Here is a 16,233-nt window from a genome sequence, read left to right as displayed (position 1 = left end):
CGTTTATATCCAGGAGTGATTAAAAAAAAATAAATAAAATGATAATAATAATAATAATAATAATAATAATAATAATAATAATAATAATAATAATAATGATAATAATAATAATAAGCCATCAAAATACATAAAAAAAATCCCGAAAGATATTAAATAACTCAATGCAGTATATGAAAAAAGATAAAAGATAAAATAAATAAAAAATAAATAAATACATAAATAAAAACAAAAAAAAATGTGTCCTTCAAGGCATTAAAATCTTATCATACCAAAGGAAAAGATCAATGATAATTGTAACTAATTTCTTGAACGTCTATCTAAAAAAAAAAGAAAAAAAAAAAAACGAACACAGCACCACCATGTACTGCCATTTAATTAAATTTCAAATACTTTGTGTTTATTATATAGAAAAACCTTCAACTATAGAGCTTATTAACTCTTAAGAAGTACACACTCGCTTATCTCAGTAGGGCAAGTGGGTCTAACTAAAAATAAGCTGCGATGTGTTTTACCTTATTCAAAGGAACCCCAAACACTGATGTTCGAATTCTGGAGAAGTCAGAGAAGAAAACTACAACGCTGGTAGCTAAAAATTAAACTAAAATAATGAAACATATATAATACCTGCACGTAGTGATAATTATTACGTGCAGGGGTTATATTATATACTTCATTATTTTAATTACGATAGAAGACGTGATGTAGGCAGACGATAAGAGTCCATTCAGCACTTCGAGACTCAAGATCAATAAACAGTGCATACTTCCAGTTACTACTTAAACGGTGTGATACGTGAGCATCAATTAAATTATGAAGAAAGGTGAATAAACAGCAGTGGAGAAATCAATACCAAGAATGTGTGGATAAACTTAACCTTGAGTACACGTCACGTATAGAACAGAGATTTACATGAACAGTATTAATTATGTGAGGTTACGCCTCCCGGTGGTGCAGCTGATTCTGGGAGAGACATTTGATAAGGATACAAGGAGAATATTACGTGAGGTTGGGGTGATAGCCCTTGGGAGTTGGGGGGACGATCTCTCGGGGTGCTTGTCCTCCACAGCCATGAGATTACGTGAGGTTATATTAATAACCCTTGGGGAAGATTACGTGGGGTGCTTGTTGGTGGCTGAGAGGAGAGAGACGAAGTGAAGACGTAAAGTAAATCCTTACCATCACTATAATTCAAGACAGATCAACACGGATGAAAGAACAAAACTAAACACGCCTATGAAAAGCAGAGAAGCAAAGCAAGAGATGAGCAAAGCAAGGCAGATGAGCAAGTAAGGCGTAGATAAAGCACAACTTATCCATTCGATGCATAGACGTGAGGTTGTGCAATAGACGCACTCAATGATTCAACACCAAGACATAATGCACTAAACATAAAGCAGACGGGGATGGGAGGTCTTCAGTATTCCAGACAGCACTTGGCAAAGATAGGCACTGATGTTACTCGTGAACAAGATAATGGTTGGCTGGTGTGCTCAAGTGGAGTTGAAATTATTGCTGCTCTTCCGCTGATGATAAGAGAAACAATGATACAGTAAGAAAAAAATAAACAGAGTAGCAAGAAAGTATTAATAAAAGCGTAAAAGGAAAGCAAGATGACAAATATATAAGAAACAAAATATAATATCAATAATTATGAAGTCTCTCTCTCTCTCTCTCTCTCTCTCTCTCTCTCTCTCTCTCTCTCTCTCTCTCTCTCTCTCTCTCTAAGTTATACCACAGAGCACCCACATGTGGCCTCACTCGTTCCCTCTCCCCTCATTCTCCTCCTTTCCTCTTCCCACAACTAACCTCCGTCCCGCCTGCCCCGTGCATGCCACTTCACTCTTCCTTTATTTGCTGCACATTTCCTATGCATTATATTTACAGTTACACAAAAGAGCTATGCTAGATACTATATCTATTAATCTTGGAATTTTATCCTTTTCGTAAAATCTCTCTCTCTCTCTCTCTCTCTCTCTCTCTCTCTCTCTCTCTCTCTCTCTCTCTCTCTCTCTCTCTCTCTCTCTCTCTCTCTCTCTCTCTCTCTCTCGCTTAATGCGCAAGAGAGGCCATGCACCTATGCATTCACACATGGATCCCATCAGGACCCACACTCCCACTGGCACGCCCTACACGACAACGCTTTGCCTTCACACCACAACTATTACCAAAGGCTACAGTGGTGTTTCTTACGTTAGTAATGTAAAAAATTTGTTACTATGTCACTAAAACCATGAAAACATCCTTAAAAACCAGTGTAACTTCAACTAAAGTCTTTTTAAAAGTAGTGAAGGTGCGGCGCAAAAATGTTGCAGAATATTGTCACTATAAACCAAACATGCACTTGCACACCTGCAAATTGCGTCTAAAAATGTTAAGTGGATACGTAACTAAGGCCAAATTATAATTATCTACTTTCTTCTCCCTCTTTTTGCCTTATCTTGAAAAGTCTTCCTCTTGTGTCACGGGAAATGAAGATGAATGGCGGAAAACGATTCTTTACATCTCCTTAGCCAACTGAACCGCAAAACTGAACTATCAGAACGATATGTAGCTCCTTGGCAATGAATTTGTTAGAGATGAGGGGTGAAAAATACAAAGAAAGGAGGTTGTAGCGTTGAGATCAATGGAGTATATCGAGGGAGGAGGAGGAGGAGGAGGAGGAGGAGGAGTTATGGGTAGATACAGGAGGGTTCAGTGAGGAAAACATGACTACATGACAGCATCATTCCTTTTCTTTATGACGTCACCACCTACCCGCCACGATTACACACACATACACACACACATACACACACACACGTGCGCGCATGGGTCACCTTGCTGCCAAGCGCGTGGGTTACCCTGTACTACTGTGTGGGCTTGTTAATAGCTGACGCTGCAGCCCACCTGGCGCCCCGGCACTGTGTTTTTTAGCTTTACTTGTTGTTTATTATTCAGTGGAATGCTTGATGACCCGCTACGTGAATAAAACTGTAAGATGCATATCTACTGAGTAAAAAAAAATGTTAATCTCATTCCAGGTCTGGACAACACATTCATGTATCGTTGTGCGTGATAAGTTATTTTTTTTTCTATTTTGTTCTTGTGGTGGCATACGGCCAAAAGAACTTCATTCCAATACATGAACACATTAACTTCTAAACTGATACACACACACACACACACACACACACACACACACACACACACACACACACAGGCGTGTCTAGCCATTTAAAGTATTTAAAAAAAATTTAAATACCCTTTCAATGGTAAGAAAAAAAAACATATATATATATATATATATATATATATATATATATATATATATATATATATATATATATATATAGAGAGAGAGAGAGAGAGAGAGAGAGAGAGAGAGAGAGAGAGAGAGAGAGAGAGAGAGTGTACGTGTGTGTGTGTGTGTGTGTGGAGAGAGAGAGAGAGAGAGAGAGAGAGAGACGTGGGTGACGTGACCGGTTGGAGATATTTGGCAACTTCCACAACTCCAAGGTCAGGGATACGCTACTCCTGCCTTACAGTGGTGCCACCTGCTCCACCACCTTGCCACTCCTGCAACTCTGCACTGTTGCCATTTACCGGGGCACCACCACTCAGCCACTCCTCCTACAGCGGTATTGGCAAGCCACTTGTGTCTCTGAATGCCCCAGTCGCTCACTGAGGGTTAGTGGTCAATTACAATATCACTTCAAACTTAACGAAAATATGGACGACAAAAAGAACAATGTAATAATAATAATAATAATAATAATAATAATAATAATAATAATAATAATAATAATAACAAAACAACAACAACAACAACATCAACAACAACAACAACAACGTTAAGAAGAAACAACAACAGGAACAAGCATTTTACTACTACTACTACTACTACTACTACTACTACTACTACTACTACCTTTTTTTTTTCGGTGGTGGAGCGGGTAATTTACTTCCTTGCATCGTTTCTCACCGACGATGCCAGTTACTTCTAAATCTTTTCCCTTTCTACAGCCTCTCTTCCTGCCTCTCTCTCCCCCCAGCATTACTACCTAGTGTGTTGAACTTCTAACACCTCCTCTGGTATAGAGCTCCACACAAATGCACCCTTTAAGTTACTATTACGGCTAAAAACTAAAACACCAAAGACGAAGGTTAAGTGGCATGCTACAAGACGACTCACGGGCCTGAATTTACTCTCGATTTCTAACTCTCCCCTCTTCATTTACCCACTTACAGCCTCTCCACTGCACAAGCTCAGCCACACAGCAGTCACATGGAGGCACAATATCACAATCAGTCAACCGCAGGAATCCACTTGAAGACCGTGTAGTAAACTCGCGGCGAGGTCGAAGCCAAGACGCTACCAAGCCTACGGACAGTATAGAAGGAGGAGGAGAAGAGGGAGATGGGGGAGAGCGGGGGTTACTAGGAACAAGTGTGGTAGTGTAATGATTTGGGGGAGTATCGTGAAGATGGGGGAGCGATGGAGGAATAGTATTTTTTGTAATAAGATGGTGATATGGATAACTTCATAATACGTGGATAATTCTCTGCTAAGATGAGACGAGCAGTTTATCTTAAGGTCTACGTGTCATTCCCAGCGTATTCATTTCCTTATTCTTCGTACGTGCGTATGAATAAAAAAAAGTTGAAGAAGGAATGTGTACGGTCACTTCATTGATCTGATAATTCGTCGTAGTACAAAGGTAATGCTTCACTAATGCTGTAGTAGCTTCTGACACCGCCGAATGTTTGTGTGTGACGTGGCGGAGAGACCAGAGTGGCGAGAAGACAGCTTGATGAAAGACAGCCGATGGAGGAGAACTGGTAAAGAAAGGCTGGGATAAGGATGATGACTGAAGAGGTAGATGGTAGCAGGAATTGGTGTGTAGGCTGTGAACAATAGTACTTGTACCAGTTGTAGCAGAGGTGGTACTCTCTCTCTCTCTCTCTCTCTCTCTCTCTCTCTCTCAGGGCAGCCTACGTCGCTCTCAGGCATTAAATACAAGAATATACACTTGTGACACTTATGCGCGTTCGTTCTTCTTCCCTCCGTCCTTCATCCCTTCCTTTCTCTCTTTCTCCGTGCCACGGCTGCATTAAAACTGGTAACTGAGGTATTTCCGGCGATAATATTATAAGTAGAGATAGTAATTGGAGGAGGAGGAGGAGGAGGAGGAGGAGGAGGAGGAGGAGGAGGAGGAGGAGGAGGAGAGGAGAGGGTGGTGGTGGTGGTGATGGTGGTGGTGGTGGTAGTTGTTGTAGTAGTAGTAGTAGTAGTAGTAGTAGTAGTAGTAGTAGTAGTAACAGTACCATAATCACTGCCGTCATGGTCGTCATAATAATAATAAAAGAAATAATAGAATAATAATAATACAGAAAATTATACTATTGCTACTAAAGAAAATTATACTACTACTACTACTACTACTACTACTACCACTACTACTACCACTACTACTACTACTACTACTACTACTACTACTACAAATCAATATAGCCTTCGTCAGATATGTCCTAATCATTATCATCGTCACCGTCATCGCACCTGCTGTCTCTCTCAAGTCAGGCAGGTAGGCGTAAATTGGTATTCAGGAGACACAGGAGGCAAGACCGTCCATTTTCCCACCTCGACGACTGAAATACGATCTAATGTGAATCTTCCTCTTTGTGTTATTTCCCGTATCATCATGCAGATATTAATTTAAATTTCACGGCAAACAGACAGGAGATTCTGAGGGGAGGGAGGCGGAGAGTGGGAAAGAAGCACTAATAAACGAAATACTGGATTTGTTATTGTTAGACTTACGTGGATACTGTTAGGATTACATTGTTGGGATTATTTTTATCGTAATGGTGTTGGTGACGGTGACGGTGGTGGTGGTGGTCGTGATGATGATGATGACGGAAGTAGTAGTAGTAGTAGTAGTATCAGTAGTAGCGGTAGTAGTAGTAGTAGTAGTAGTAGTAGTTACAACAACAACAACAACAACAACAACAACAACAACAACAACAACAACAACAACAATCTATCCACTGAGAGGCGATGGTCGAGTGGTCAGAGCCAGACAAGGTGATCTTTGTGGCTTGAGTTCGGGTCCTTCCGAAAGCTGACCGTTGTTCAGAGAAAAAATACCAATAGCGGGTTCCCAACAGCTTCACCTTGTGTTTTTAGCATCATGGATCTCTCTGGAGGATGGCGTGAGTCTCTGCAAAGGCGTCACTCATTAAAACTATTGCTTTCTACTTTCTTACTTCCTTAATTCTTGCCTCATATCCCTCCTTACGCATTTTGTCTCATTGATTCTTGGGTTACAACACTATCACTGGTGGTGATCATCTAAGCTTACAGCCGTAATAACTGGGTGATTATTATTATTATTATTATTATTATTATTATTATTATTATTTTCTTTTTTTGTCACACTATTCATACGTGTCATCTCTTAAGTGTTCCTTTGGCTTCTTTCCTCCATTACATTCAACCAAGCAAGTCTGCCGCACCATCCTCGGCATCCACAGTGCTCAAACTTAAAGTACACTATACACGCAACATGTTATAAACCATTAGCCATCTACTCCCTTCCTCTATGCAAAAAGGTAACCCTAAAAAATACATCTTGTTTCTCAATATCCTCGATTTTTTTTTTTTTTTCCTTACATGGACTTTTTTTTTTTCAGACCGCTTCGATTAAAGGGATGAGCAAGTGGGGAGGAGCCTTCTACTGCAGCAGTCTTGTTTCTTTGCCTATTAGTTTGTATAGAGCAGTGAGATCAGATTGTCTAGACTCTAGAGAGATAATGTTTCTATTTATATTTTTTTTCAATCCCCCTTCGCTGCTAACGCGTTTCATAGTTCAAGCCCATGTCATGCAAGTAGTCCCTAAATCCTCATACAACCTTCTCTTTCCATCCAAATGACTGAAAACAAACAAACAAGCAAAGAAATAAGTAGTTCTGGTTTACTAGTGGGAGATATGAGTGTAAAATTAACCGGTATCTTCACAAGTTAACATACACCTTCGTTCTTTCGTCTCTTTCATTGGTAAACTCTGGCACTATAGCCTGTTTATGTTTCCATCCTTCCCACAACTTTAATTATTTCAAGACAGGAACATCAAGACTCTTGCCAAGGGACTAAACTGTTCAACCTGTTTGGAAGCTTTTTCCTACTTTTTTTTTTTTTTTTTTTTTTTGAGAACGGCAATTACACGGATCTTTTCTTTATTTTTTTTTATAGCGCCTACAAGTCTCCTTTGCGTAAAAATAACACTGAATACAACTATTTCTCCCCACATTTTTTTTTCTCTCCTTTTCAGTTCACTTAAAATATCGTCACTACATTTCCATTCACAGCAACATGCGACCCGTGACATACGTTAAGTTTACCTCCTCCAGCACTATATTCCCTCTCCTACCATCGACCATCCTCATACGTTTCACCATTCACTGGGGGAAGTGCCCGTGTGATGCGGCAGTCTATGGGCTACTCGCGCGACCTACTGGTAGGTCTCGGTTACTGATACATAATATTTGGTGACCGATGCAATCTAGTAAAAAAAGTAATAATAAACAAATAAAATAGGAGAAATCAATAAAAAAATAATGAAATAAAAATAATTAATTTCATCGTGCGCGACTGTGAAACTATCATGCCATGGTGTGGTCAGCGTGAGTAAGTTTACCACAGAAAAGTGCCACTGCAGGCTCAGTTTTAGCTTGGAATAAAAGAATACAAAATAAATAAATAAATAAATAAAAAAGATACTGTTCTTGCTCCCTTGTCCCTCACCTGCGACGTCGCTATAACACGGCGAGCATTGTGGCTGCATTAAATAACGGCTGAATTTTGAACAGTTAGACAGTTCTACACAAATATCAATAATGATATGTCATCAGATAATAATAAATTCTTCTCCTACCTTCCCTCTTAATATCACTAGTCGTTACTAGTCGTTACACCAGCTGTTTTAAATAACTCGACAATGCAAAGCTCTGCACAGGACATATGCTGTGACTGACTGAGGTCGCGCCTCCACCGCAGTCTCAAGTTGCGGGGCTCCACGTCTCCTTTAGACAGTAGCACGTGTGGGAGCACATCAGAACTGCACGGCGGCACGTGTGGGAGCACACATCAAAACATGGGAAAGATATGGGAGCCACAAGGAGTGACTCAGCTTCGTGCATTGGCAACTGAGTAACGAGTTAAAATGCGCCAGTGGCCTCTGTATAAGCAGTCTTATTTCTTCCACCACACCAAGAAAGCTTCCTTGCACCCTACATATGACACTGAGTCACTGGCGATCCACTGGAGTGCGCAAACCTCCAGATATATCTTTCCTGGATTTCAGTGACAAATTTTCTATTTTTTTTTTTTTTTTTACGCATTCACCTTTCTACTTGCTGATGGGTATGAATGTGGTTATAACCACAGTGTGGTATGAAAACCTCCTAACTTCAGTTTTGAAACATACGCAGTAGTGTCTCAATCCAACCAGGCATTCAAATGTGTTACTAATATAAGCACGGCAACACTCCCTCTTATCTGGGATGGCTGTACTCACAATATTCTGATGTTTTCATGCTGCCTTCTTTGTGAAGTGACCAGCTGCTGCTCAGTAAAGCTAGCACAGCCATCACTGGAGACACTTTGGAACAGCCATCAAACTTAGTAGACAGAAAGGCCTTACAGTCTAAACATGATGGAGACAAGCATTTCTCAAATTGTCAAGTACTTGCCTATGTCTGTCCTAAGCAAAGACAAAACATAATTTCAGACAATTTAATCCGCTGAAGCCACTCATGGGCATGAAGCACATTTTATGGATCACTTTATGTATTTATTTTTGTATATTGCACTATCTACTTATGGATATATAATGTTTAGTAAAGGAACTCCTATTTACTTATAACAAGACACCATCAAAGAGCAAAGAAGCATTATGATAGCCCAATCGGTAAATGCACAGTTCTGCACCCAGTCCCTCCATTTCATTTGAGGTCATCGTGTTGCATCCCTTCAGATGTACCTCTCATCTGTATTAACAGCAGTCATTTCATTCTGTGCAATTCTTTCCATGAGGCCAAACCACCATAGGGTGTTGTATTTGACCCCATGCAGTGGTTGTGGTGTACTGTACCTCCCTCCTAAATATGTGGTGAAGAATGCTGATCAGTACATACACTACTTAGGCACCACCTGCTTAGCTTCTATTGAATTTATGGATACACCATCTACATATAAATTGGTGAGTCACGTCACAAAGCTAAAAAATAATAATAGATACTGTATATGCATAAACAAATAAATAAATCATAAAAAAATTAATGAGCGGCTTGCTGACCACAACACTGTCAATCTCAATCCCATCAAGAATGTGTGGAACATTATGAAAAAGAAGCTTAAGCCTGGTAAAACCTTATTTCTAACACTATAATTTGCCTATATATATATATATATATATATATATATATATATATATATATATATATATATATATATATATATATATATATATATATATATATATATATATAAAGCAATCACAGCTCAGTGACAGCACAGCCTAACAACAAGACTGATCGATCACTGACAAAGGAAATATGACAACATATTAAAGAAATCTTAAGAATAACTGCTTTAGTTGTACTCAGTATGTTTGAATATTAATATATTCTGCAACTAAAGTGACATACAGGGTGTGACACAAGTTCCTGCAGATGTTGCCATAGATGAATGTACAGATTATTCTAAGTGAAAAATGTTCTGTACACATAAGCATTCTGAGGCATTGTTTAGCTAAGGCGTGAAATTCAAGTGTGGCCTGGCAACATGTACAATGGATGGGCTAGGCAGGTATCTATAGCAGGAATCTGAAATTGTGAATATTTTAGTCATAATTTCTACAAGTTTTGGAGCTTTACAGTATCCCATGACGAGATGAGTGACAGCAACAAACCAATATCAATTACCGATAAATATTACACAATGATAGTATGGATGTAATAAAAGACAAAGAAAATAATAGGCTGTGTACGTAGCACCATACCTGCCTGGGCAGGGAGTGGGAAGCAGTGAGGCTAGCAGCAAATCAGCTGAATGTTACTCAGATCACATAGTTTCCCTCTGAGATGGTGACAATGAACATGTTCAGATTGTATTGCATAACTTAAAGTAATGTGGAGTGTGTGGAAATGGTGTTTCTCCACTATGGTTACCCACCCAGGCCACATGCTGTATCTGTTGCCAGGTCACACTTCAATTTCATACCACAGCTAAACAGCGCCTCAAAATGCATATGTGCATAGAATATTTTTTACTTAAAATAATCTGTACTTTCACCTCTAGCAATATCTACAGAAATTCATGTCACATCCTGTATATCTGGAAACATTTTTGTCGTGACGAGGATTGTGGTCTGTTCTGAGACTATGCTGGCCAGCCAAAAGGAGTGAAAAGTGTTTATGTGAATAGTAGAGCATATGTTCAAATAGGGTTGTGGCAAGGATATATGATGTTTATATGGATTGTGTGGTAAGGGATATAAATGTATGGATGTTTTTCACAGAACACTGCTGGTAGAAAGTGGAATCTGAATAAGTTATTGCTTGTAAATAGTACTACATTGGTGCTTGATGCAGGAGGGATCAATGCTCAATGCTCCTGAAGGCGAATAAAAATTAAGAGGAAATTGTAAGTGAATGTGACTTAGAATAAAGAATTGAACTGTGTGAGAAGGGTACCTGACTGGGGATGAATGTAGTTTTTAGTGATACAATGTTTAAGGAGGTAGACTGTTTGAAGTAAAGCATCTAGGGTGGCATTTTGCTGTAGATGAAGGAATAGATATAGAGGGTAACTTCAAAGTGAATGATGTAAGAAAGGTGTGAGGAGGAATGAAGGGTTTAGTTATAATATATTGCTTAGAATGAATGCAAGGTGAAGATTGCATAATGGTGTAATAGTACTGAAAACACTGTATGTATGGGACTGGAACATGGAAACATGAGAAAAGGAAAGGAGACGAGGAGTTTGAGGAACGTGTGAACTGACATACTGTATATGAAGTATGTATATGTTTATGGAAATAAACTACAAATTAATTCTGGCACCAGAAGAGAGCTCACTACTCAAGCAAAATAATGAGTGTTACAAAGGATCTGACCTGTAAAAACAAAAGAAGAATGAATGATGAAGATCAGACACGAGTGGTCAAACTAATACAAGAGAAATTTCTAGACCAAAGGCAATTTGTTACACATAACTGATTTTGATGGAGAACAGTTGTGTAAGCATAACTGGAATGGGATGCAGGTATGAGACTTTAAAGGGCATCATGAAAAGTTTGTCCACATCAGATATGACCCACTAAACAGCAGACTTGCATCATTAATAAGCATAATGTGTAAAATTCTGAAATAAATAAATAAACAAATAAATAAAATTAAAGGAATATAAAGAAATTTGTTTGAACACTCAGAAAAAAAGGAGATCATATCAGAAGGGAAAGGAAAAAGATTACATGTAACAAATTTTCTGTTTTATACTGACACATCATAAAGATAACAAAAAACTGAAGGACAGTGTTTAGGAAAAGAGCACCTTAAGAAGAGGACTGTTGCCACTGGTGTTTATATCTTAAGCAGTGTCACTATACTTCAGAAACTATACTGGCTTTCTCTTTAGGGAACTTCTACTATAAACTTGCTGAGGTATGGTGCTTAATAAACTGGCTTTCTCTGTAAGAGATTAATTTTCATCAGGAGAAAGTAGTATGACCATAAAGGTTTCCAGATTATGTAGATAAAGAAGGTACCACAGCCATGGAAGTATGGTAGTAGCAACATCAATAAACCCATGTGACAAAAACATGGACATGAAATGCAGGTGAAAGAATTAAGATCTAGGAGGTGGAGACAAACACTATTTGATAAAGTATACTGTTGTGAAATGTGTGGATAATGGATATGAATAATAGACATGGATGGTCTGTAATATTTGGTAATGATGAGGGAATGTATCATAGAGAAATGGAGCACTCTCAAGTGGTTTGATTACCTGTAAACAATATAATGAAATATAAAATGAGAAGAAAGATATACAAAATACAGTTCAATGCTGTGAATGTGAATGGGACAACTTTGGAAAAAAAATGTCCCAAATAATAATAAAATGCAAATATTTTTACAAAGATTCTTGTTCTGAATTCATACATAAATGAAACCTATTTGAATAAGAGAGAAATTTAAATGAAGAGAATTCACAAAAAAAAATATAGGAAGCTCATTTTGATGAATAATTGCATGTATGTTATGAATCCACTATAATTACATATTTGGTTATGTGTTAAACATTAGAATATCCATTTACCATTGAAATTATTACTTTACTTAGAAAGAGTATTGCAGACTGTAGTATGGTGATGTGTTCAAGCCAGTGGCAGCTGAATGGCTTGTGTCCAGTGACACAGTGCCCAGACACAGTGAACAAATTACCTTATCAAGTTATGTATATGCAAAAACACCCTACTCTCACTCAATGAGGATCAATTCCATATAAATTGCTGATGTTTTAAGGATGAAAGGAAAATCTGCACATGTTCCCTTTAAATTATTTTGCTAAGTTTACACTCCTCCATGATGCAGTAACTGGTGGACCTGGCTACAAATCTGTGGGCCATGGTTTGAATCTAGACTCAGGCACTCAGTGCACAGATCACCCAGCTGTTCATTTTTTCTACAGATAGGTCTTTATAAATGGGTATCTGAGGAAACCTGGGGAAGGTAAACTATGGTTTTGTATCCTGGGATAAGGGATATCACCCAACACAAAGCCCATGACAAATGAGACAGAGATGAGTACCATGCCAAACACATATATAAAATATGTCCCTACCTTTACCCTTCAATTATTCTGCTAAATTTTGTTTAAAATTCCAAAGCAGCTCTCCTTTCTTGCCTAGAATTAACCATAAAGGTGGCTTCATGGAAGCCACTGATTGGGTGAATAAGTACCACCTCTCAGGAACCCAACCTAAAGTGGTCTCCAAAACATATTTATAAACCACAACTGGTCTTTAGTATTATTGTCTAAATCATGTCAGTTATTTGGGTAACATTCAGTTACAAAATACCTACAGCCCATCTTTCCCAAGGTTTCTAAGGGCATTGGCTTTCCTTGATTTTACTAACTTTAGAACAAGATTTATGACACACAGGTCTATCCAGAAGGGATATGAGGAGCTGCTGGCAGGAGGGGCTCAACTAATTTTTTATAGTTTTGAGTAAATTGATGTTAAAGTTAGGGAATTGTTACAGACAGAGTTTAAGCATAAAAGTAATGTGTAACATACCATTTTAAAGCTAAAGAACTTGTCTTTTTTTGTTGTTTTGGTTTCATAAAAATCCATTAATTTTTTCAAGTTGAAAATTACAATTTCACCCATCTAACTTACATTGAATTCCAAAATATTGAAAAATTTAATTATTAATTGATTATCAGTATTAACACCACTATAAAAAACATTAAATTCACACACTTTATAAATCAAACACTCACCAGTCACGGGAAGAAGTCTTAGATCATTTCACAGATGTTTCAGTGACCCTAAATGCAATATAACACAACTGAACACTGTAGTTTCCCATTTCCCAGAAGCCCTTGAAAATAATTTGAATGTTATCTCCCCCAACTTTGGCAAAACATTGGTCAGGACAAGTACAAGGACTTCCAACCTTCCTCTTTTCCACCTTCTTCTTGGTGGCCAGGATGGTGTAGGCTTCTTCTCGATCATGCTTGCACTTATTTGTGTTCTTTAACCAATTCTCAGGATGCCATTGCCACTTGCGCGACTTTGGGAGAGCCTCTTTTTGTTCAGAAGTGCTGGAGTCATAATCAGATGATAAATGCATGGTAAATAGGTAAAACACACAGACAAGTGGCACATGTGTTGACATTTACAAGGAAAGCAGTGTGACTTTGGCAGGAAGAATGGCTCAGAGCATGTGATTGGCTGAAAAGCAGCATTAGCAGCTAGAGTGCATAAAAGTACCTTGCTCATTGGCCAGAGGTGGAGAAGCTGTGAGCTCCTCATGCTCACTAACAACAAAGTGATCATCGAGAATATGATGTGCTACCACTTGTTGCTATACCTCATGTAGCAAGGCTGTAAGGTTCAATATTGTTTGTCCTTTGGTAGCACAAGACAAAGGAAGAGTGTAGGCAACATTTTCCACAGGAAACTGAAAATGTGGAAAATGCTGGTTGAGCCCCTCCTGCTGGGAGCTCCTCATATAAAATACTGAGGTTCCAAGCATCAGTACTACTTTATGATATGTATGTTTAGTATTTAATCTATCTTCTTCCATAATGAAGTGATCAATTTTGTATGGTGAAACAATTACAACTGATAAAAAATTTATCTAGGTATTTCCACATAATGAAGTAAAATGGGATTAAAGTTCCTGGTTGATCTTGCTATTCATTATGTAAGTAAAAGGATCACCTGACATTTTACTTTACTATCAATGTAAATCACATACATTTATCAATTTCCCAAACAAAATCTTTAGGCATCTTTTAATCATCCCTACTAACCTATAACAGAAGCCCCTAAAGCACCAAGCTCTAAATTACATGAACTTCAATTCAGACTGACTGTAAGTTCTGAGAATTTGATGTAATAATTCATTTCCTAACTCAAAATTGGTGGTATTGACATTAATATCAACATGATTTCTAGCTATGAGTCTTGTTAATGCATTCAAGAAAGTTTCTGCAGGTAGGTCCATGGCTAATTTAAAATCTACTGCTCTAGTAAGTACAAAAGGAAGAAGTTTAATATGCATCTTATAATCTTGTTTGGTGTCATGATCCACATCCTCCATAAAGACAGTACAACCTAAAACTATTTTTTGAGAGGTAAAGATGGTGATGGATATTACTGATAAGGTCTGCCTTCCAACCTTCTGCAAACCTGGTATAATTTTATGCTAGATATGATTACTTGTATTTGTATTTCATGTTTGATGATGAGTACCTGTCCTCCTCAAAGGATACAAAAAATTTCTTTCATCTAACATAAAGTTTGTTAAGCCCTGCCTTGCAAGATACATAGTTTGTTGAGCACGAAGAATTATCAGCTTGGACAGATGTTGATGCTCTGGCAACAATAGAGAAATTTCATGTGAAAGGAAAGCTCTTCTTGATCTATCTAACCCTCTACATCTGATTAGATGACCATGCTAAAAAATATATTTAAGTTCTTAACTTTAATTACAAGTGGAATTAATTTATATTGCTGGGGTTTGACCAATTCTTAAGTTTTGTTACCTACCTTTGATTTCATGTAAAAGCTCAAATATTAGCCTAATGCTCATAACTAACTTTCTTCAGTAACTTAATTTCTGGTTATAATGGCTGAAAATCACAGTCATTAATTTATCAGGCAGTCAATTCATTAGTTTCCACTTGCCTTAAATTTTCTACCTGATCACTAATCATTATTTATCCAGCCTGTGCCAGTGCCATACAACATACATTCACACAGTCTACTCTGGACAATGCCAGTGAGGAACAAAATGTTCTAAATCTAAAATATCTGGCATTACTCCAAAAGCAATGTTAATGTTAAGATGGGCATTATGGTTTGCATGTGGTGAGCCTGCCCCAGCCTACATGAGTTTGGCCCTGTCATGTGGACATGGGCAATGGGATGCTGCACGTCCTTCACCATATGTTTACTGATACACTGTAAATTTCCAGTATATCTATTCAAAACTCATATGTGCAAAAATATACTCCTATATAATATATACATGAGAACAATCCTATAAATAAAGTCTTGTAAAAACAAATTGATTAATTAAAATAATAACTCCAATCTCTTACAGCACCCTAGACATGATTACTGTGTTCATAGAAGACTTATGAAACTTATTAAAAATTAGTAGAACACTGGAATTGATCTGCTCCATTACTACTTAACACTGCATTTGAATAGTTTTTGTATGAATATCAAGCAGAAAGTTGTCTTTATAAGTAGTCTATTAATGAATGATGTTATATTACCTCAACAAGCAAGTTACCAATGGCAACCTAATTCCCTTGAACTTGCAAGAAACTAAAGCCTTTCTTTCTTTGAGTATGCCACCCATATATTAAGGATAGTAGTGCAATTCTTGAAATTTTGGATATTTTTAGAGGACAATTCTCTTTTGGGACTAAAAGCTCCAGTGGGCATT

Source organism: Scylla paramamosain, chromosome 5 (assembly GCF_035594125.1).
Source record: "Scylla paramamosain isolate STU-SP2022 chromosome 5, ASM3559412v1, whole genome shotgun sequence".
Classification (NCBI taxonomy): domain Eukaryota; kingdom Metazoa; phylum Arthropoda; class Malacostraca; order Decapoda; family Portunidae; genus Scylla; species Scylla paramamosain.
Note: the sequence above shows the minus strand (reverse complement) of the source record.